The sequence below is a fragment of the Mobula birostris genome, chromosome 6 (genome assembly GCF_030028105.1).
Source record: "Mobula birostris isolate sMobBir1 chromosome 6, sMobBir1.hap1, whole genome shotgun sequence".
Lineage (NCBI taxonomy): Eukaryota > Metazoa > Chordata > Chondrichthyes > Myliobatiformes > Myliobatidae > Mobula > Mobula birostris.
Window position 1 is genome coordinate 5,280,931 of NC_092375.1, and position 23,071 is coordinate 5,304,001.

The following is a 23,071-nucleotide window of genomic DNA, read 5'->3' on the forward strand; positions in this document are numbered from 1 at the left end:
GGAAAAAGCCTCCGACTACCCACATGATCAATGCCCCTCATCATCTTATACACCTCTATCAGATCACCTCTCATCCTCCGTCACTCCAAGGAGAAAAGGCCAAGTTCACTCAACCTATTCTCATAAGATACACCCTCCAATCCAGGCAACATCCTTGTAAATCTCCTCTGCACTTTCTCTATGGTATCCACATCCTTCCCGTAGTGAGGTGACCAGAACCGAACACAGTACTCCAAGTGGGGTCTAACTATGGTCTTATATAACTGTAACATTACCTCATGGCTCTTGAATTCAGTCCCATGTTTCAACTGTGTTCAACTGAACACAGTGTTCCTCTGTCCAGGGTCCTATATAGCTGTAAGTAGGGAAGTCCTTTGTTTGGGTCCTTTGTTTTTTGTCATCTATATCAATAATCTGCTTGATAATGTGATTAACTGGATCAGCAAATTTGTGTTGACACCAAGGTTAGAGGTGTAGTAGACAGTGAGGAAGGCTATCATGGCTTGCAGAGGGATCTGCATCTTCTGGAAAAATGAGCTGAAAAATGGCAGATGGAATTTAATGCAGACAAGTGTGAGGTGTTGCACTTCAGTAGGACCAACCAGGGTAGGTCTTACACAGTGAGTGATAGGGCACTGAGGAGTGCAGTAGAACAAAGGGATCTGCGAATACAGGTCCAAAATTTGTTGAAAGTGGTATCAAAGGTAGATTGGGTCATAAAGAAAGCTTTTGGCATGTTGGCCTTCATAAATCAATGTATTGAGTATAGAAGATGGGATGTTATGTTGAAGTTGTATCAGACATTGGTAAGGCCTAATTTGGAGTATTGTGTGCAGTTTTGATCATTTACCTACAGGAAAGATGCAAACAAGGTTGAAAGAGTACAGAGAAAATTTACAATGATGTTGCTGGGTATGGAGAAACCTGAACTATAACGAAAGCTGAGTAGGTTTGGACTGTATTCTTTAGAACGTAGAAGATTGAGAGGAGATTTGATAGAGGTATACAAAATTGACAGGGTAAATACAAGCAGGCCTTTTTTTCCACTGAGGTTGGGTGGGACTACAACCAGAGGTCATGGCTTAAGGGTAAAAGGTGAAAAGTTTAAGGGGAACATGAGGGGAAACTTCTTCACTCAGAAGGTTGTGAGAGTGTAGAATGAGCTGTCAGCTCAGTGGTGCATGCAAGCTCGATTTTAACGTTTAAGAGACGTTTGGATAGGTACATGGGATAGTAGGGATATGGAGGTTGGGAGTTGACAGTTTAATTAGTTTTGGCATGGACTAGATGGGCCAAAGGGCCTGTTTCTGTGTTGTACTTCTCTATGACTATGAGTGAAGGGGAATGAGGGGAGATTTGATAGAGGTATATAAAATATGAGGGATTTAGAGATGGTAAGTGCAAGCAGGCTTTTTCCATTAAGAGTGTGTGAGACTACAACTTAAATTCATCAGTTAAGGTGAAAGCTGAAATGTTTAAGGGGAACACGAGAGGAAACTTTACTCAGAGGATGGTGAGAGTGTGAAATGAGGTGCCAGTGGAAATGGAGAATGTGGTTCGATTTCAACATTTAAGAGAAATTTGGATAAGTACAAGGATGGGGGGGGCGTGTGTATGGAGGGCTCTGGTCAATGGTAATAGGCAGAGTAATAGGTCAGCATAAACTAGATTTGCAAATGGCCTATTTCTGTGCTGTGGTGTTCTGTGACCCCAGACAAATCTAATCTTTAAACTCAAGGAGATTTAGTTTAATTTGGTGTAATTTTCAGTACAGAGATGGGGGGCCAAATGGTCTGTTCCTGTGAAATGCATTTATTCCCACACATCCCTCATTGTTTTATCCCCTGGGCCATCCCACAAGCCGCACCCTAGATTAACACTCCCTCCCCGCCAACATCAATAGGCACTGACAGCAGCCAGGCTGAACTTCAGCGACTGACACCTGGGCTCGAAATGAGCTGAGGAAAAAGTCTCCTGCCAGAACTGAAGGGTTCCCTGCCAACTCGACTGCAGGCCAACCAATGGCAGCAGAACTTTACTGGAAACAGAGGAAATCACTGCGGAACCGTGTACCAGAGGAAGGTGTTGCACATTCTTTCCGCCTTCTGGAGTCCCTGTTCCCTGCTTACACACACACGTTTTTGTTTCCCATCTCGCGCACGCAGATACAAACGTGAGGTTTTCAGTATTTGCATTACATGCCGAGTTATTCTCTGTAGAATACACTCATTGGTCAATTCATCAGGTACACCTGCAAAATATCTAATCAGCCAATCATGTGGCAGCAACTCAATGCATAAGAGCATGCTGACATGGTCAAGAGGTTGACTTGTTGCTCAGTCCAAACATCAGAGTGGGGTAGAAATGCGATCTGAGTGACTTTAACCGTGCAATGATGCCAGAAAGGGTGGTTTCCGTATCTCAGAAACTGCTGATCTCCTGGGATTTTCACACACAACAGTCTCCAGGGTTTACGGAGAATGGTGTGAAAAACTAAAAATATCCAGTGAGAGGCAGTTCTGTGAGGACAAATGCCTTGCTAGTGAAAGAGGTCAGAGGAGAATGGCCAGACTGGTTCAAGCTGGCAGGAAGGTGACAGTAACACAAATATCCACACGTTACAACCATCACACACTTGGAGGGCAGGGGCAGTTGGATACAGAGTGAAGCTCCCTCTACACTGTCCCATCGCAGACTCCCAGGGCAGGGACAGTTAGATACAGAGTGAAGCTCCCTCTACACTGTCCCATCGCACACTCCCGGGGCAGGGACAGTTAGATACAGAGTGAAGCTCCCTCTACACTGTCCCATCACACACTCCCGGGGCAGGGACAGTTAGATACAGAGTGAAGCTCCCTCTACATTGCCCCATCACACACTCCCAGGGCAGGGACAGTTAGATACAGAATGAAGCTCCCTCTACACTGTCCCATCACACACTCCCAGGACAGAGACAGTTAGATACAGAGTGAAGCTCCCTCTACACTGTCCCATCACACACTCCCAGGGCAGGGACAGTTGGATACAGAGTGAAGCTCCCTCTACACTGTCCCATCACACACTCCCGGGGCAGGGACAGTTGGATACAAAGTGAAGCTCCCTCTACATTGCCCCATCACACACTCCCAGGGCAGGGACAGTTAGATACAGAATGAAGCTCCCTCTACACTGTCCCATCACACACTCCCAGGACAGGGACAGTTAGATACAGAGTGAAGCTCCCTCTACACTGTCCCATCACACACTCCCAGGGCAGGGACAGTTGGATACAGAGTGAAGCTCCCTCTACATTGCCCCATCACACACTCCCAGGGCAGGGACAGTTAGATACAGAATGAAGCTCCCTCTACACTGTCCCATCACACACTCCCAGGGCAGGGACAGTTACATACAGAGTGAAGCTCCCTCTACACTGTCCCATCACACACTCCCAGGGCAAGGACAGAGAACATTTGATACCAGCCTCTTTATGATAATTCTTGCTATCTGTAGACAGTCACAGTGTAATGATGACAAAATAATTAGTTTTAGTGATTCTGAGTGGAGTCTTCTTCATAACTTTTCCTCTAAACCATCATTGTAATCTATAATCTTTATGCTGTTCTTACTTAGGGATTGCAATTGTGGATGAACCCAGGACAAGCAGTTGCAAAAGGTGGACCCTGGTAGAGTTAGAACTTTGTGCCTGCAGGTGTGTTGGAGAGGAAGGGGGGAGTATTGATGCATTCATGAAGTGTGAAACGGTAATAGTGGGATGTGAATAAAATATCTGAACGGTTTATTGTAGGACGAGGACTGTGTCCAGAAGATCCATTGAATAGAGTCATTGAATTGAGTACCAGTGTGTGGTACAGAAACTACACTGTGGGGGAGAGGAAGGCTCTATAAAACTGCCCACAGCATCACCAGCATCAGCCGACCCGTCATCAAGGACATAGACACAGAAAAGGCCAGTAACATCATGAAGGATCCCACTCATCCTGCTCATAGACTGTTTGTCCCTCTCCCGTCAGGGAGAAGGGTAGGTAACATTCTCACCAGGATCACCAGACTCAAAAACAGTTACTTTCCCCAAGCAGTAAGGCTGATCAACACCTCCACCCACTAACCCACTCCTCCATGCCCCCAATCACCACTGCTCTACCATTTCCTGTCAGTCACCCTATGTGGACACTCCTGTGCCCAGCGTCACTATCTGGACATACGATCAATTTACATATAAAGCTATCTTATGTATTTGTGTTTGTTGTGTCTATCGTACTGTGCTTTCTTGTGCTGTATCAGAACTGGAGCAACAATTATTTTGTTCTCTTTTACACTTGCGCAGTGGAAGTGACATTAAACAACCTTGAATCTTGAGAGTCATACTGCCAGTAGCAGGCCCTTCAGCCCGTCTGGTCTATGTTGACCACTGTGAACCCTTTCCTAACAATACCATTTTCACTAAATACTTGGCAGGTCAGGTAGCATCTGCGGTGGAGAGACAGTGACTGGTTCCAGCCTCGGACGGGTCACATTCTCCCCTACGGATTCGATGAAGCTTGCTATGGTTCCACCTTTGTTGTGTGCTCAGGGGTTCCTGTGTGTGCCTTGTGCTGGTTGCCAGCTGGTTATGAGCCCAAGGCGCAGATGAGGTACTGATTGCTGCGTGCCAGGAGCTGGCAGGCATTGAGGTTGTGAGTTATAGCTGGCAGGTAGTGTATCAGCCCACTCACAGGTGGGACCCATGTTTTTCCCTGACACCAGCACCGTTCACATAAATACTGATTATACTCTCACTCACTCAGCAGGAGGATGTCAGAAAAGGGAAAGAGAACACTCCCCAATCACCAACACTCCTTCCCAGGCAGCAATGGTTTGGACACATACCCGCAGGACAGGGAGCTCCCTCTACACTGTCCCGTCACACACTCCCAGGGCAGGGACAGTTAGATACAGAGTGAAGCCCCCTCTGCACTGTCCCGTCACACACTGCCAGGGCAGGGACAGTTAGGTACAGAGTGAAGCCCCCTCTGCACTGTCCCGTCACACACTGCCAGGGCAGGGACAGTTAGGTACAGAGTGAAGCCCCCTCTGCACTGTCCCGTCACACACTGCCAGGGCAGGGACAGTTAGGTACAGAGTGAAGCCCCCTCTGCACTGTCCCGTCACACACTGCCAGGGCAGGGACAGTTAGGTACAGAGTGAAGCCCCCTCTGCACTGTCCCGTCACACACTGCCAGGGCAGGGACAGTTAGATACAGAGTGAAGCTCCCTCTGCACTGTCCCGTCACACACTGCTTTGACCTTGACTTTGTCTTCTTATGTCTCCTGTCCAGTTCTGATAAAGGGTCTTTGACTGGAATTACACGGCAGATCTGGTCGCATCTCTTCCCACAGATGCAGCCCGACCTGCTGAGAATTTCCAGCCATTTTTAATCCTTCACTTAAGTCTCAGTAATTCCAAAACAGTTGAGTGAGCTTCCCATTAAGCTGAAGTGATTGTGCTATGCTGGGGAAAGTCAGCCTGTAATCACTGTTTCATTAGCTGCGTGTCTGTACATCTGTCTTTCCCACTGCTTACCTTCAGCTCGCAGTACAGAGTTCTGTTAACCCTTGCAACTCCAGCTCACTGCCTCTGATTACACACACTCCCTCCTTGCTCCCAGGGTGCTGATCTTTCTTGCAAATACCCAGTTGCTAATAGCAGGGGGCATTTTAAGGTGTTTGAAAGAAAATATAGGGGGGGATGTCAGAGGTAAGTTGTTTTTTTACACAGAGAGTGGTGTATGTTGCCAGGGGTGGCAGTAGAGGCAGATACATTAGAGATATTTTAAAAACTCTTAGATAGACACATGGATGATTGAAAAATGGAGGGTTATGTAGGAGGGAAGGATTAGATTGATCTTAGGAGTAGGTACTATATTGTGGGCTGAAGGGCCTGGACTGTGCTGTAATGGTCTATGTTGTACATTTTATGTACTATATCTCCCAGAATTTATGTATTGATGCACATTTTATTCCATATCTGTACTTTAACCTCTAACTTTATCTTTTATAGAATTCTTTGTACTTTATATTTGTTGAATGGCATTGTTTTTGTACTGTCTGTCACACCCTGACCAACCACACTGCAGTAAATTCTAAATACAAGCAAATGCCTCTGGTGAATAAAGACGACCCTTGTTTCTTGTTCCTCGAGTGTTAATTATCTGCAAGAGCACTATGCAGGACTATGATAGGAGATCATACAGTAAGTATTCCTGTAACCAAGTTAGAGAGTGTGCCTATCATCCTTAATAACCAGTCCTATTCCAACATGTTGGTCATGGCTTCCTCTTTTGCCATGATGGTGGAGGAGCAACACCTTTTATTCCGTCTAGGTAGCCTCCAACCTGATGGCATGAGTATCAGTTTCTCCGACTTCCAGTGGTCTTTCCCTCCCCCCGTCTTCTATTTCCCAGTCTGGCCTCGTACCTGTCCTCCTCACTCGCCTTTCACCTCTCCCTGCTGCCACTTCTCCTTCCCCTTCTCCTACGCTCCACTTTCCTCTTCTACCAAATTCCAAACTCTTCACCCCTTTGCCTTTCCCACTATCACCTCCCTGCTTCTTACCCCCACTTCCAGGTTCAAGTTTTTGGATCATTGGGACCTCTTTTGGCGCAGGCGTGACCTGTACAAAAAGGACGGGTTACACTTGAATCCTAGGGGGACCAATATCCTGGCAGGGAGATTAGTGGGGGCTACTGAGGTGACTTTAAACTAGAATGGTTGGGGGGTGGGAATCAAATTAAAGAGGCTAGGCGAGAGGAGGTTAGTTCACAACAGGGGGATGGGAACCAGTGCAGAGAGACAGAGGGGTGTAAAGTGAAGGTAGAAGCAAAAAGTAGTAAGGAGAAAAGTAAAAGTGGCAGGCCGACAAATCCAGGGCAAGCATCAAAAAGGGCCACTTTTCAACATAATTGTATAAGGGCTAAGAGAGTTGTAAAAGAGCGCCTGAAGGCTTTGTGTGTCAATGCAAGGAGCATTCGTAACAAGGTGGATGAATTGAAAGTGCAGATTGTTATTAATGATTATGATATAGTTGGGATCACAGAGACATGGCTCCAGGCTGACCAAGGATGGGAGCTCAACGTTCAGGGATATTCAATATTCAGAAGGGATAGACATGAAAGAAAAGGAGGTGGGGTGGCGTTGCTGGTTAAAGAGGAGATTAACGCAATAGAAAGGAAGGACATAAGCTGGGAAGATGTGGAATCGATATGGGTAGAGCTGCGTAACACTAAGGGGCAGAAGACGCTGGTGGGAGTTGTGTACAGGCCACCTAACAGTAGTAGTGAGGTCAGAGATGGTATTAAACAGGAAATTAGAAATGTGTGCAATAAAGGAACAGCAGTTATAATGGGTGACTTCAATCTACATGTAGATTGGGTGAACCAAATTGATAAAGGTGCTGAGGAAGAGGATTTCTTGGAATGTATGCGGGATGGTTTTTTGAACCAACATGTCGAGGAACCAACTAGAGAGCAGGCTATTCTGGACTGGGTTTTGAGCAATGAGGAAGGGTTAATTAGCAATCTTGTCGTGAGAGGCCCCTTGGGTAAGAGTGACCATAATATGGTGGAATTCTTCATTAAGATGGAGAGTGACATAGTTAATTCAGAAACAAAGGTTCTGAACTTAAAGAGGGGTAACTTTGAAGGTATGAGTCGTGAATTAGCTAAGATAGACTGGCAAATGACACTTAAAGGATTGACGGTGGATATGCAATGGCAAGAACTTAAAGATTGCATGGATGAACTACAACAATTGTTCATCCCAGTTTGGCAAAAGAATAAATCAAGGAAGGTAGTGCACCCGTGGCTGACAAGAGAAATTAGGGATAGTATCAATTCCAAAGAAGAAGCATACAAATTAGCCAGAAAAAGTGGCTCACCTGAGGACTGGGAGAAATTCAGAGTTCAGCAGAGGAGGGCAAAGGGCTTAATTAGGAAGGGGAAAAAAGATTATGAGAGAAAACTGGCAGGGAACATAAAAACTGACTGTAAAAGCTTTTATAGATATGTAAAAAGGAAAAGACCGGTAAAGACAAATGTCGGTCCCCTACAGACAGAAACAGGTGAATTGATTATGGGGAGCAAGGACATGGCAGACCAATTGAATAATTACTTTGGTTCTGTCTTCACTAAGGAGGACATAAATAATCTTCCAGAAATAGTAGGGGACAGAGGGTCCAGTGAGATGGAGGAACTGAGCGAAATACATTTTAGTAGGGAAGTGGTGTTAGGTAAATTGAAGGCATTAAAGGCAGATAAATCCCCAGGGCCAGATGGTCTGCATCCCAGAGTGCTTAAGGAAGTAGCCCAAGAAATAGTGGATGCATTAGTGATAATTTTTCAAAACTCGTTAGATTCTAGACTAGCTCCTGAGGATTGGAGGGTGGCTAATGTAACCCCACTTTTTAAAAAAGGAGGGAGAGAGAAACCGGGGAATTATAGACCAGTTAGCCTAACGTCGGTGGTGGGGAAACTGCTGGAGACAGTTATCAAAGATGTGATAACAGCAAATTTGGAAAGCGGTGAAATCATCGGACAAAGTCAGCATGGATTTGTGAAAGGAAAATCATGTCTGACGAATCTCATAGATTTTTTGAGGATGTAACTAGTAGAGTGGATAGGGGAGAACCAGTGGATGTGGTATATTTGGATTTTCAAAAGGCTTTTGACAAGGTCCCACACAGGAGATTAGTGTGCAAACTTAAAGCACACGGTATTGGGGGTAAGGTATTGATGTGGATAGAGAATTGGTTAGCAGACAGGAAGCAAAGAGTGGGAATAAACTGGACCTTTTCAGAATGGCAGGCAGTGACTAGTGGGGTACCGCAAGGCTCAGTGTTGGGACCCCAGTTGTTTACAATATATATTAATGACTTGGATGAGGGAATTAAATGCAGCATCTCCAAGTTTGCGGATGACACGAAGCTGGGCGGCAGTGTTAGCTGTGAGGAGGATGCTAAGAGGATGCAGGGTGACTTGGATAGGTTAGGTGAGTGGGCAAATTCATGGCAGATGCAATTTAATGTGGATAAATGTGAAGTTATCCACTTTGGTGGCAAAAATAGGAAAACAGATTATTATCTGAATGGTGGCCGATTAGGAAAAGGGGAGGTGCAACCAGACCTGGGTGTCATTATACACCAGTCATTGAAAGTGGGCATGCAGGTACAGCAGGCTGTGAAAAAGGCGAATGGTATGCTGGCATTTATAGCGAGAGGATTCGAGTACAGGAGCAGGGAGGTACTACTGCAGTTGTACAAGGCCTTGGTGAGACCACACCTGGAGTATTGTGTGCAGTTTTGGTCCCCTAATCTGAGGAAAGACATTCTTGCCATAGAGGGAGTACAAAGAAGGTTCACCAGATTGATTCCTGGGATGGCAGGACTTTCATATGAAGAAAGACTGGATGAACTAGGCTTGTACTCATTGGAATTTAGAAGATTGAGGGGGGATCTGATTGAAACGTATAAAATCCTAAAGGGATTGGACAGGCTAGATGCAGGAAGATTGTTCCCGATGTCGGGGAAGTCCAGAACGAGGGGTCACAGTTTAAGGATAAAGGGGAAGCCTTTTAGGACTGAGATTAGGAAAAACTTCTTCACACAGAGAGTGGTGAATCTGTGGAATTCTCTGCCACAGGAAACAGTTGAGGCCAGTTCATTGGCTATATTTAAGAGGGAGTTAGATATGGCCCTTGTGGCTACGGGGATCAGTGGGTATGGAGGGAAGGCTGGTGCAGGGTTCTGAGTTGGATGATCAGCCATGATCATAATAAATGGCGGTGCAGGCTTGAAGGGCCGAATGGCCTACTCCTGCACCTATTTTCTATGTTTCTATGTTTCCCAGCCACCTGGCTTCACCTATCACCTCTAGCTTGTCCTCCTTCCCCTTGCCCCACCTTTGTATTCTGGCTGCTGCTCCTTCCATTCTAGTCCTGATGAAGGGTCTCGGCCTGAAACATCAACCGCTTATTCCTCGATAGATGCTGCCTGACCTGCTGAGTTCATTGTGGTAAACCATACATATAGGTTGTGACTGGTTTAACTGTCTGGACACACCCCTCTGCTGACTGCTCCTGTGGCTCCTCCCACAGACCCCTGAATAAAGGCGATTGTGTCACTGCTCCTCGCTCAGTCCGGGGCAGATACTCAGCATGGATGTGGATCCATTTTACTGTTAATAAAAGCTTTTCAGTATTTACTCTACTTCCAGTCTTTTGGAGTAATTGATAGTGCATCACTCATTCAGTATTTTGTGTGTGTTGCTAAGGACTTTGAACGTTGTTTGATTTGGGAAGCAAAGTACCATCGCTGATAAAGCCACTACCTCTCAGCAGCAGAGTCCGGGTTCCATCCTGACCTCTGGTGCTGTCTGTGTGGAGTTGGCACATTCGCCCTGTGACCATGTGAGCTTCTCCTTCTTCCTCCTGTTTAAAGATTAAAGATAAAGATGAGCTGACTACGGAAGTCTTGTGACTGGTTTTGAAACCTATCCATACTTTCCTTTGGCCTTAACAGTCACATACTTGCAGATACTGACTGCAACATTTCAACAGTGAACCCAACCATCTTCCTCAGGCACATTCCAGGCATTCACAACTCTCTGAGTGAAAAACTTACCCCTCACATTCCCCTTGAACTTGCCCCCTCTCACCTTCAACACATGCCCTCTGGTATCAGATATTTCAACCCTGGAAATGGATACCCTGTCCACTCATAATCTCATAAACCTCAATCAGATCTTCCCTCAGCCTCCGATGCTCCAGAGAAAACAGCCCATGTTTATCCAGCCTCTCATGATAGCACATGCCCTCTAAACCAGGCAGCATCCAGGTGAACCACATCTTCTGCACCCTCTCCAAAGCCTCAACATCCTTCCTGTAGTGGGGCTGTAGTGAGGCTCCAGAACTGTACACAATACTCCAGATGTGGCCTAACTAAAGTTTATAAGGTTGCAACATTAGCTCCTGACTTTTGAACTCAATGCCTTGACTAATAAAGCAAGCATAACCTCCTTATCGACCTGTGTAGCCACTTTCAAGGAGTGATAAACTTGGATCCCAAGATCTCTCTGCTCAGCAACATTGTTAAGAATCTTGTCCTTCACAGTGTACTGTCTCCTTGCATTTGCCCTCCTGAGGTACAACACCTCACACTTACGTGGGTTAAACTCCATTTGTCTTTTCTCTGTCCATATCTGCAACTGATCTATACCATCCTGCATTCTTTGCCAGTGTTATACACTATCTACAACTCCAGCAGTCCTGGTATCATCCACAAGCTTATTAACCCACCCATCTATCATTCATTTATATCTCAAAGAGCAGAGTTCCCAACGCTGATCTCTGAGAAACACCACTGATTACAGACCTCCAGATTACATGTCCCTTCAACCACTGCCCCCTGTTTTCTATGTGCAGACCAGTTCTGAATTCAAATAGCCAATTTGACACAGACCCCATGCATCTTAACCTTCTGGATCAGCCTCCTATGAGGGACTTTGCCAAATGCCTTTCTAAAACCCACGTAGCCAGCATTTACTGCCCTACCCTCATCAATTTCTCTCATTACCTTGTCCAACAACTGAGTTGTTGGTAAGGCACAACCTGCCACACACAAAGCCACGCTGGCTCTCCCTCATTAGCCCATGTGTTTCCAAATGCTCATGTATCCTATCCTGAAGAACTTTCTCCAGCAATTTCCCTAACAAACAATGTGATACTCACCCGTCTGTAGTTTCCAGGATTCTCCCTTGTTCCCTTCTTCAATAGAAGTACAACATTAGCCACTCGCCAGTCCTCCGGGACCTCACCTGTGGCTAGAGAGGACATGAAAATACCGGTCAAAGCCCCAGTAATCTCATCTTTCTCTCCTTCAATAACCTGGGGTAAATCCCATCAGGTCCTGAGGACTTATCCACCTTAATACTTATTAGGAAGCCCAAAACTTTCTCTTCCTTGACCTCTAAATGCCCTAACATATTTATACACTCAGTACTGATCTCCTGGTCCTCCATATCCTTTCCTTGGTAAACACTGAAGCAAAGTATTTATTAAGTATCACATTCACATTCTCTGCATCCAAGCAAATGTTCACCCCCCCCCCCTTTATCCCTGAGTGGTCCCACTCTATCCTTAATTATCTTCTTACTCCTGAAGTACGTATAGAATGCCTTTGGATTCAGCTTAATCCGACTTGCCAAGGACTTGTCATGGCCCCTCCTGGCTTCCCTAGTTCCCTTCTTTATTTTCTTTCTCACTTCCTTATACTTCTTGTCTGCTCCATTTGATCCTGACTTCTGAAGCTTTACACACTTTTCCTTTTTCTTCACCGCCCCTCTGGATATTCAGGGTTCCCTTCTCTTCTCTTTCCATCCCCACCCTTCCTTCTAACAGGAACTTACCTTTCCTGTTCTCTGTGCAATTGATTCTTAAACACCCTCCACATGTGGACTTGCTGGAGAAAGGGTGTTCCTAATTAATTCTTCTTAGTTCCTGCCTAATACCCTCGCAATTTCCCCTACTCCAATTTAAAACTCTCCTGCAAGAACCATACCTACCCTTGTCTAAGGCTATCCTGAAACTTAAGGGGTTGTGGTCACTGTTCCCTAACTGTTCACCATCTGAAAGGTCAGCCCCCAGCCAGGCTCGTTACCCAGCAGCAGGTCCAGTGTGGCTCCTCCTCTTGTTGGACCACCCACATACTGATTTAAGAAACCTTCCTGGATACTCTTAACAAATTCTGCCCCATCTAAACCCCTTGCACTAAAAAAGTCCCAGTTTATGTTCAGGTAGTTGAAATCCCCTGTGACAACAACCCTATTATTTTTACACATTTCCTTATCTGATTACATATCTGTTCCTCTCTGTCCTGGTGGCTATGAAGGGTCTGTAGTACAATGCCTCAGTGTGACTGCACCTTTCCCATTCCTGAGTTCCACTCAGTGTCTGACCCCTCCGCTTTGTTTCCCGAGAGCAGCTGTGGCATTGTCTCCCGTTAGTAGTGCATCACCACCAACCCCTCCATTCTTGCCTCTTTCTGTCTTCATAAAACTTGGAAACCTGGTACATTACTCACCCACTTCTGCCCCTCTCTCAACCAACTTTCAGTCATGGCCACAACATCGTAGTTCCATGTACTGATCCATGTTCTAAGTTCATCACCCTTACCTATAATACTCATAGCATCAAGGCATACACATTTCAAACTCTCCGACCCGTCATACCTATTCGATTTTGCTTTTCAATACTTTCCCTGATGTCTTCCTTCTAGTCCAATCCTGCCCTTACTGACCTGGGGCTCCAGTTCCCAGCTCCCCTGCAAAACTAGTTTAAACTCTCTCTGGCAGCATCAGCAAACCTCCTGGCCAGGATGTTGATTCCCCTCCAGCTGAGGTGCAGCCTGTCCTTTTGGTACAGGTCCCCCCTTCCCCAGTAAAGATTCCAATGGTCCAAGAACTTGAGACCTTATCCATGCACTACCTCCTCAGCCACTCATTCATCCATGCTATCACCCCATTCCTACCTGCACGAGCCCCTGAGTTGTAGGATCCATGAAAATGAGGAGTTGGAGGGGAACCTGCAGGCAGTGATGCCCTCCTGCACCCATTGCCCTCACCTGCGGTAAACCATATATATGTTGTAACTGGGTTAAATGTCTGGACACGCCCCTCTGTTGACTGCCCCTGTGGCTCCTCCCACAGATTCCTGAATAAAGGTGATATCGCCTTGCCCCTCCCCCTCAGTCCGGGGGCAGACAATCAGCATGGAGGTCGCATTGTACAGCGAATAAAAGCCTTTCAGTATTTACCCAACCTCAGTCTTTTGGAGTTATTGAAGGTGCTTCACACCCTTAATGGTGGGAGAGCTTCAGGCCCAAAAGCCTGGGCTGTATATGGATACAACACAGACCTTCGCAGACAAAGCCCTCCCCACCAGTCACATACCGCAAGGAAGCAGCATCTACTATTGAGGACCCTCACCATGCAATCATGCTCCCTTCTCACCTTCTCCATTCATCCGGAGGTACAGGGGCCTCAGGTTCCACACCACCCGGTTCAGGAACAGCTATTAACCCTCAACCATCAGGCTGCCGAACCAGAGGGGAGAACTTCACTCAGCTCAACACTGAACTGATTCAACCTCACAGACTCGACAACTCACGGTCTTGGTATGTTTTTAGTGTACAGTTTCCCTTTATTTGCACATTAGGTGTTTGTCTTTGTTTATGTAGAGTTTAACACAAATTATATTGTATTTCTTTATTTTCCTGTAAATATCTGCATCAAAATGAATCTCAAGGTAATATATACAGTATGTACTTTGATAATAAATTTTACTTTGAACTTTGAGCTTTAAGTCACAGGAGCCAGCAGACAGTCTTTTTTTTTAGCTTTTCTTTACATGCATGTTTTTATTTTCAAGTTTATCGCAGGCTCCGGTATCAACCGGTACCCAGGCCCAGAACCTCAAGGTTTCAACCAGAATTGGACTTTACAAAGAGACTGGGTCGGTGGGCTGGATTGGGACAGAGTTCTTCTGCCACCTGGTGGGCTGTAGGGGGTCTGCAGGCTGGCCCGAGTTTGCTGGAAATTTGCCGTGGAAACGATTTTGTGGAAACAAATACAACTGCTGTAAGAAGGTTTGTTCGTCATCCTTGTGACGGTGTGGGCTTCCTCCAGGTGCCCTGCTTTCTTCCAATATTTCAAAGACGTGCCGTCTGGTAGGTCAGGAAGTTGAGCGTGTGTTATATTGTTGCCGGAAGCATGGCGACACTTGTGGGCTGCCAGCCTAGTCCTCGGATTGTGTCGGTCAGTGTTGCAAATGGCGCATTTCACTGAGTGTTTCGAAGTTTCAAAGTGACAATTAAATCTTTAATTTTTATTTGTAGGAGTGAAGAAGTCGTGTTGCACTTGTGTAAAACTCCAGTTAGACTACACTTGGAGTATTGCACACAATTCTGGACACCCCATTACAGGAAGGATGTCGAGGCTTTGGGGAGGGTGCAGAATAGGTTACCAGAATCTTGCCTAGATTAGAGGCCATGAGCTATAATGGAAGGTTCGATAAACTTGGTTTGTTACCTTTGGAGCAGCAGTGACTGAGGGAGAAATGATAAAGTTTTATAAGATTATGAGAGGCATAGATAGAGTAAACAGACAGTATATTTTTCTCAGAGTTGGAATGTCTAAAACCAAAGGGCATGCACCTTAAGTGAGAGGGCGTAATTTCAAAGGAGATGTGAGGGACAAGTTCTTTATTCGAGAGTGGTGGATGCATTGAATGCATTGCTTGGGCTGGTGATGGAAGAAGATACGGGAGTGGTGGTTAAGAGGCTGTTAGTCAGAATGGGATGCTGATGGAGTACGGGGGTGGGGGGTGTTGAGCTCAACACCAGTATTGAAGAGAGGTTTGGATGTCCATGTGTGGAGTGGATTTGTCCAGGTGTGGGTCGATGGGACGAGGCAGATTGCATTAGACAGGCTGAAAATCCTTTTCTGTGTTGAAGTGCTCCACGACCCGGTAACTCTACGAGACGTTATTATACAGGAAATGCGTGGATGTGAATCATGTGACGATAGAAGGTTTGAGTTTAATTCGGCATCACGGTGAGTACAGACATTGTGGGCTGAAGGGCCTGTTTCTGTGCTGTACTGTTCTGCAAATCACAAACACAGACTGGGTACAGAGTCTGTAATTCCTGAACGTAGACTGGGAACAGAGTTCTGCAATTTCCGAATGTAGACTGGGTACAGAGTTCTTTAATTCCTAAGCGTAGACTGGGTACAGAATTCTTTAATTCCTGAGCGTAGACTGGGTACAGAGTTCTGTAATTCGCAAGCATGGACTGAGTTCAGAGTCTGTAATTCCTGAACGAAGACTGGGTTGAAAATTCTGTAATTCCCGAACATGGACTGAGTACAGAGTTCAGAAATTCTCAAATGTAGACTGGGTACAGAGTCTGTAATTCCCGAACGTAGACTTGGAATAGAGCTCTGTAATTCCTGAATGTTGACTGGGTACAGAGTCTGTAATGCCTGAATGTGGAATGGGTTCAGAGTTTAGTAATTCCTGAATGTAGAACGTGTGAAGAGTTCTGTCATTCCTGAATGTAGACTGGGTACAGAGATCTGTAACTCATGAATGTAGACTGGGTAAAGCGACTGTAATTCCTACTAATTTATCACGGTTTTATCCTGACATTAGCCCTGTCTGTAATAAGTGTAAAGGGGCTGAGGCTTCCTTTATTCATACGCATTGGACCTGTCCTAGTCTAGAGAAATTCTGGAGAGAAGTTTTTTCAACCCTATCTCATATTTTTAATGCAGCAGACAAACAAGACAGGGGAGAGGGGGCAGCCCTGCCTGACTCCAGACCTGATGGGGAAGCTGTCTGTTTCCCACCCGTTGACCTGGACTGCACTACGGATGTCTGTGTAGAGCAGTCTGATCCAATTCTGGATTCCCTCCCCAAATCCCATTTTGGAGAGCACGTCCGCCATGTACGTGTGCGATATCCTGTCGAAGGCTTTCTCCTGGTCCAAGCTGACCAGGCAGGCGTCCACCCCCCTGTCCTGCACGTAGGCGATGGTGTCCCTCAGCAGCGCGAGGCTGTCTGAGATCTTCCTGCCCGGTACAGCACAGGTTTGGTCCGGGTGGATCACCTGTCCCAGAGCAGACTTGACCCTGTTGGCGATAGCCTTGGACAGGATCTTGTAGTCCACATTCAGGAGAGAGATGGGTCTCCAATTCCTAATGTCCTCCCTTTCCCCCTTCTGCTTGTAGATGAGGGTGATGATGCCCTTCCTCATGGACTCAGACATACTGCCGGCCAGAAGCATAGCGTTGTACACTTCCAGCAGGTCTGGGCCCATCCAGTTCCACAGAGCCGAGTACAACTCAGCCGGTAAGCCGTCGCTTCCAGGAGTCTTACCCGACCCAAAGGAACGGATGGAGCCTGTCAGCTCGTCCAGGGTCAGTGGCTGATCCAGACTCTCCCGCTTGCCGTTGTCTAAGACCTGCGTGATAGACGACAGGAAGTTGCGGGAGGCTGTGGATTCTGTGGCCTTTTCCTCGTACAGACCGGCATAGCAGGACTTGCAGATCCTCAGTATGTCGGTCTGCGAGGATGCGACTGAGCCGTCCTCTTCCTTAAGGTTGTGGATCACAGAGCTCCCCCTGTGCACCTTTTGGAAGAAGAAGCGTGAGCACGTCTCGTCCTGCTCCACGGTTTGGACCCTTGATCGGAAGATGATCTTGGAGGATTCAGCGGCGAGGTGCTGGGCTTGCCGGCCCTTCACCTCTCGCAGTTCCTCCCTGACATCCACCCCCTTCGACTGCAGAAGGAGAAGTTGCTGCAACTCTGTCTGGAGTTTACGCAGTTCCCTCTGCTCCTGCCTTGCCTTCTGAATACCCTTGCGGATGAAGAACCTCTTAATGTTCTCCTTGGTGGCTTCCCACCAGTGAACCGGGGAATCAAAGAAGGCTTTCAAGGTTCTCCAACCTGTGTACTCCCTCTGTAGTTCCTCGATGTTCTCTGGGGTCAGCAGCTTTACGTTCAGCTTCCACGTCCCCCTGCCTGCCTTCTGGTCCTCCCGTAAGTGACAGGTGGCTCTCAGAAGGCAGTGGTCAGAGAAGAACACCGGCGTGACGTCGGTGGACCTGACCGTGAGGGACTCAGACAGGAAGAGGAAGTCGATCCGGGAGCGGGCTGAGCCGTCCGATCGTGTCCAGGTGGCTTGCGGCTGTGCTCCACCTGTGGGGGTGCCAAAGGCGTCGCGCAGCTTGGCTGTCTTCACCATTTCCCTCAGGAGTCTAGAGGTACTGTCTAGCCTGCCGTCGGCACTGCCGGGTCCTCCAGCTGCATCAATGGTGCAATTGAAGTCTCCGGCCAGAACGACCGGCTGGGTCGTCACCAGCAGCTGTGGGAGCTGCTCGAAGACGGCCAGCCGCTCGCTCCGCACGGGGGAGGCGTACATGTTGAGGGATGGGGGCATAAGAGGGGTGACGCTGCCAGGCAGTGGAGGGACCCAAGTGAAAACCTCCCTATACATGGACGACGTCACCGTCTTCTGCTCTGATCCGAGGTCAGTTCGCAGGTTGATTGGCACCTGCGAACAGTTCGAGCTAGCGTCGGGGGCCAGGGTCAACCGCACAAAGTGCGAAGCCATGCTCTTTGGCAACTGGCCCGACCGATCCAGCGTCCCCTTCACCATCAGGTCTGACCACGTGAAGGTGTTGGGGATCTGGTTCGGAGGGGCTGAGGCATGCAACAAGAACTGGCAGGAGCGGACTGCCAAGGTGAAACAGAAACTGGGACTGTGGGGAGGGCGCTCCCTGTTGATAACGGGCAAGAACCTGGTCATCAGGTGTGAGGTGCTCTCAGGGCTGCTGTACTTGGCGCAGGTCTGGCCCGTCCCCCGCTCCTACAGCTCGGAAATCACCCGAGCTGTCTTCAGATTCGTCTGGGGATCCAAGATGGAGCGGGTGAGACGGACCGCCATGCACAAGTCCCTGGACAACGGGGGCAAGAACGTCCCCAATGTCGCCCTCACCCTGATGGCCAGCTTCGTATGTGGCTGCATCAGGTTGTGTGTAGAGCCCAGGTATGTGGGCACCAAGTACCACTATGTGCCCAGGTTCTACTTGTCGCCCTGGCTACGAAGGATGGGTCTGGCCTCACTCCCGCGCAACGCCCCAGTCAGCTGGTCGTTGCCGGCATACCTATCCCACGTAGCAAAGTTCTTCCAGGAGAACGCCTTTGACCACAAGGCCATCAGGCAGTGGTCGGCACGAAGTGTCCTGCAGGCACTGCAGGAGAAGGACGTGATGGACACAGTGGGGTGGTTCCCTGAGCAGACTGTCCAGTTCATCTGGCGAAATGCGTCATCGCCAGATCTCACCAACAGGCACCAAGACCTCGCCTGGCTGGCGGTGAGAGGGGCCCTCCCAGTCAGAGCCCTCCTGTACGCCCGGAACGTCATCTCCGCTCCCCACTGCCCACGGGAGGACTGCAGTGAGGAGGAGTCTGTGACCCACCTCTTTGCACACTGCCAGTTCGCAAAGAGGGTGTGGAGGAGGATGGACGGGCTAGTGTCACGTTTCATCCCCAGCAGCTGCGTGACAGAGGACTCTCTGATCTACGGGCTGTTCCCGGGGACGCACACGGAGACCAACATCCGGTGCTGCTGGCAGATCATCAACTCGGTGAAAGACGCTCTTTGGTCAGCCCGAAACTTGATGATCTACCAGCACATGGAGATGTCCGTGGGAGAATGCTGCCGACTGGCACACTCTCGGCTGCAGGAGTACGTGCTGAGGGACGCACTGAAACTTGGTGCAGCCACCGCAAGGGCCCGGTGGGGAAGGACCACAGTATAGGTTTCTCCACCCGTGGGAGTGGGAGGGGTCGGTGGGTGGGGAGTATACCCCTCAACAATGAGATGCTAAGCTGAACTACTGGAGTGCCACGTGGGTGGCTATAAACACGGGTATTTTACTGAGTATAATGGAAACGTATGTAAAGGATGAAAAGTTATTGAATGGTTTATTGTATATATTTATTTTTGAATAAAGTATATTTTGAAATAAAAAAAAAAAATCTCATATTTTTAATTGACATTTAGAACCTAACCCTCTGGTTGCTCTTTGGGTGATATAAATTTGCACTTGAGTCCGATAAATGCCAAACATTATCTTTTGCCTCTCTCTTAGCTAGACGGTTGGTTCTTCTTAGGTGGAAAGATGCTGCCCCACCCACTCACGCTCAATGGCTCAGAGACATTATGGCCTGTTTAGACCTCGAAAAGATGAATTATTCACTTGTAATTCGGACGTAAAGTTTCATAAGGTGTGGGGACCTTTTCTTGAATATTTTCATAATTCTTTATTTATCCTTTTTTTGTATGCTACAATCCCTTACTTTCAGCTTTTTTTTGTAAGTTACACGGTTGTTTGTTGTGAATTATATTATACTTTTGGTAGTCAGCATTATACTTTTTTTTCCTATATATATTGACAGCTCTCTGGGGTTGAATGCTCCGATTGTTTTTTTTTTTAGCTTACTTTCAGCTTACTTTCAGCTTTTTTTTGTAAGTTACAGTGTACGGTTTTTTGTTGTGAATTACATTATACTTTTGGAAGTCGGCATTATACTTTTTTTCCTGTATATATTGACAGCTTTCTGGGGTTGAATGCTCCGATTGATTTTTTTTTTCTTTTATATGCAAATGGTTGGCCTGCGTTTTTCTTTTTCATTGGGAGGTTGGGGTGGATACTAATTTTACATAATTCTCTTTGGGTGCTTTTTTCCTTATTGATATGAATTACATATTGGATTGTTTGAATCTCCACTGTATTTGTTTGAATTGCACTGTATAAATCTCCATTTTGTTGTTGGGTTTTCTCTCTGTAGTTTTTTGTAGAAATGTATTAAAAAATTAATTTAAAAAGAAGAGTCTGTAATTCCTGGGTTCAGAGTTCAGTAGTTCTTGAACGTAGACTGGGTACAGAGATCTGTAATTCCTGAACATAGACTGGGTTCAGAGTTCAGTAATTCCTGAACGTAGACTGGGTTCAGAGATCTGTAATTCCTGAACGTAGACCGGGTACAGAGATCTGTAATTCCTGAACGTAGACTGGGTTCAGAGTTCAGTAATTCCTGAACATAGACTGGGTAAAGAGTTCTATAATTCATGAATGTGGACTGGGTAATTCAGAGGAGACTGAAAGTGAGGATTTAGATCTAGCCAATTCAAGCCAAGTTTTCCTATCCTGGCAACTGTGAGCTAACGCTGCTCCTGTCAGATTGGGGTCTAGATCTAGCCAAGTCAAGCGTGTGTTGCACACACACAAAGTACTCGAGGAACTCAACAGGTCAGGCCACATCTTTGGAGGGGGGTAAACAGTCGACATTTTGTGCAAAGATCCTTCATCCAGAACTATGTTCAGGACACTTGTTAAGTGTCTAAAGATATCTATTTCATATCAAATATTGTTTAACATATCCCTTGTTAGAAATATAATACTTACTTCCTAATAATTTTCCAATACACTGGAAGAAAGTGGGGGAAATTAATTTTATGAGGGGTATAGTCTCACCAAGTCTGGGTGAGACTACAACTAGAGGCCATAGGTTAAGGATGAAAAATTAAGGATGAAAGGCAAAGAAGTCAAGGGGAGCATCAGGGTGGTGAGATGTGGCACAAGCTGCCAGATGTGGATTCGATTTCAACATTTAAAAGAAGTTTGGAAAGGTACATGGATGAGATGGCTAGGGAAGCTTATAGGGTCGAAGGGACTACAAAGATTAATAGTCAGGCACAGACTAGAATGGCTGAAGGGCCTGTTTCTTTGTTGTAGTGCTCGATGCCGGACGATGCTGAGGATGTTCTACGAGTCTGTGGTGGCCAGTGCTATCATGTTTGCTGTTGTGTGCTGGGGCAGCAGGCTGAGGGTAGCAGACACCAACAGAATCAACAAACTTATTCGCAAGGCCAGTGATGTTGTGGGGATAGAACTGGACTCTCTAACGGTGGTGTCTGAAAAGAGGATGCTGTCCAAGTTGCATGCCATCTTGGACAGTGTCTCCCATCCACTACATAATGTACTGGTTGGACACAGGAGTACATTCAGCCAGAGACTCATTCCACCGAGATGCAACACAGAGCGTCATAGGAAGTCATTCCTGCCTGTGGCCATCAAACTTTACAACTCCTCCCTTGGAGGGTCAGACACCCTGAGCCAATAGGCTGGTCCTGGACTTATTTCATAATTTACTGACATAATTTACATATTACTATTTAACTATTTATGGTTCTATTACTATTTATTATTTATGGAGCAACTGTAACGAAAACCAATTTCCCCCGGGATTAATAGAGTATGACTATGACTATGTGTAGTTGCCTCTCAGTGAGGCCAGCAGAGGCTGCTGTTCCAGGATTCACCAGCAGAGGGTGGACTTGGCTTAATGCTTGACTCGCGAGCTCGGTGGGACCAGGTATTGTATTGTGGTATTGTGGATTCAGTGAGCTGTGTAAACTGTGTCCCAGCCAGGAGACAGGCGTTTACTGTGACATGGGCAGTTCAGCTAGCGGAACTACTACCTTACAGCTCCTGAGACCCAGAGGCCCTGCAGTCAAAATCACAGTCGATTCCCAGGCTTGTACACTGAATATGTTTACAAGCAGCGCTGCCACAAGATTCAAAGTACATGTATTATCAAAGTATGCATGCACTGTACAACCCTGAGATTCATCTTCCCACAGACAGCCGCGAAACAAAGAAACACCATGAAACCTGTTCAAAGAAAACATCAAACACCCAGCGCGTAAAAAACAAATCAAAAAATAGAGACAGTAACACACAGAATCTTAAACATCAAACCTTGGGACAGTCTAGGAATGTTCAGTTTAGTGCTGTATCGTTCGTTGACTACAGGTCGCAGAGACACCAAGATCACATCCATCATGGAAGATTCCCGCCACCCACCCCAGGCTCTCTTCCCGCTGCAACCACCAGGCAGGAGGTACAGAAACCTCAGATCCTACATCACTCTGTTCAGGAACTGCTATCATCGACAGCCGTAGAACTTCTGAAGCAGCGTGGATAACTTCACTCACTACAGCGCTGAACTCACTCCACACCCTGCAGATGTACTTTGAAGGACTCTGCAACTCATGCTTTCAGTACTCTTTCCCTGTAAATGCCTGCAAAAAATTAATCTCAAGGTGGTATATAGTAACATACACGTACTTTGATAATTTATTTCTTTTGAATTTTAAGTTTATTGTCATCTGCGCAAGTCCACGTGTCCTTGGCACAGCATCACAGACACAGAGCATCAGATAAGCAGCGTTCACAAGGAATACATAATGATACAAGAAAGAACAAGGCATTTGGTGATAGAATTGGGTTATTATTGTCAGATGTACTGCGATCCAGTGAAAAGCTTGTCTTGCATACTGTTCATACCGATCAGATCACTACACAGTGCACTGAGCTTGAAGAGGTTAAATCAATAACAATGTCACTGAACG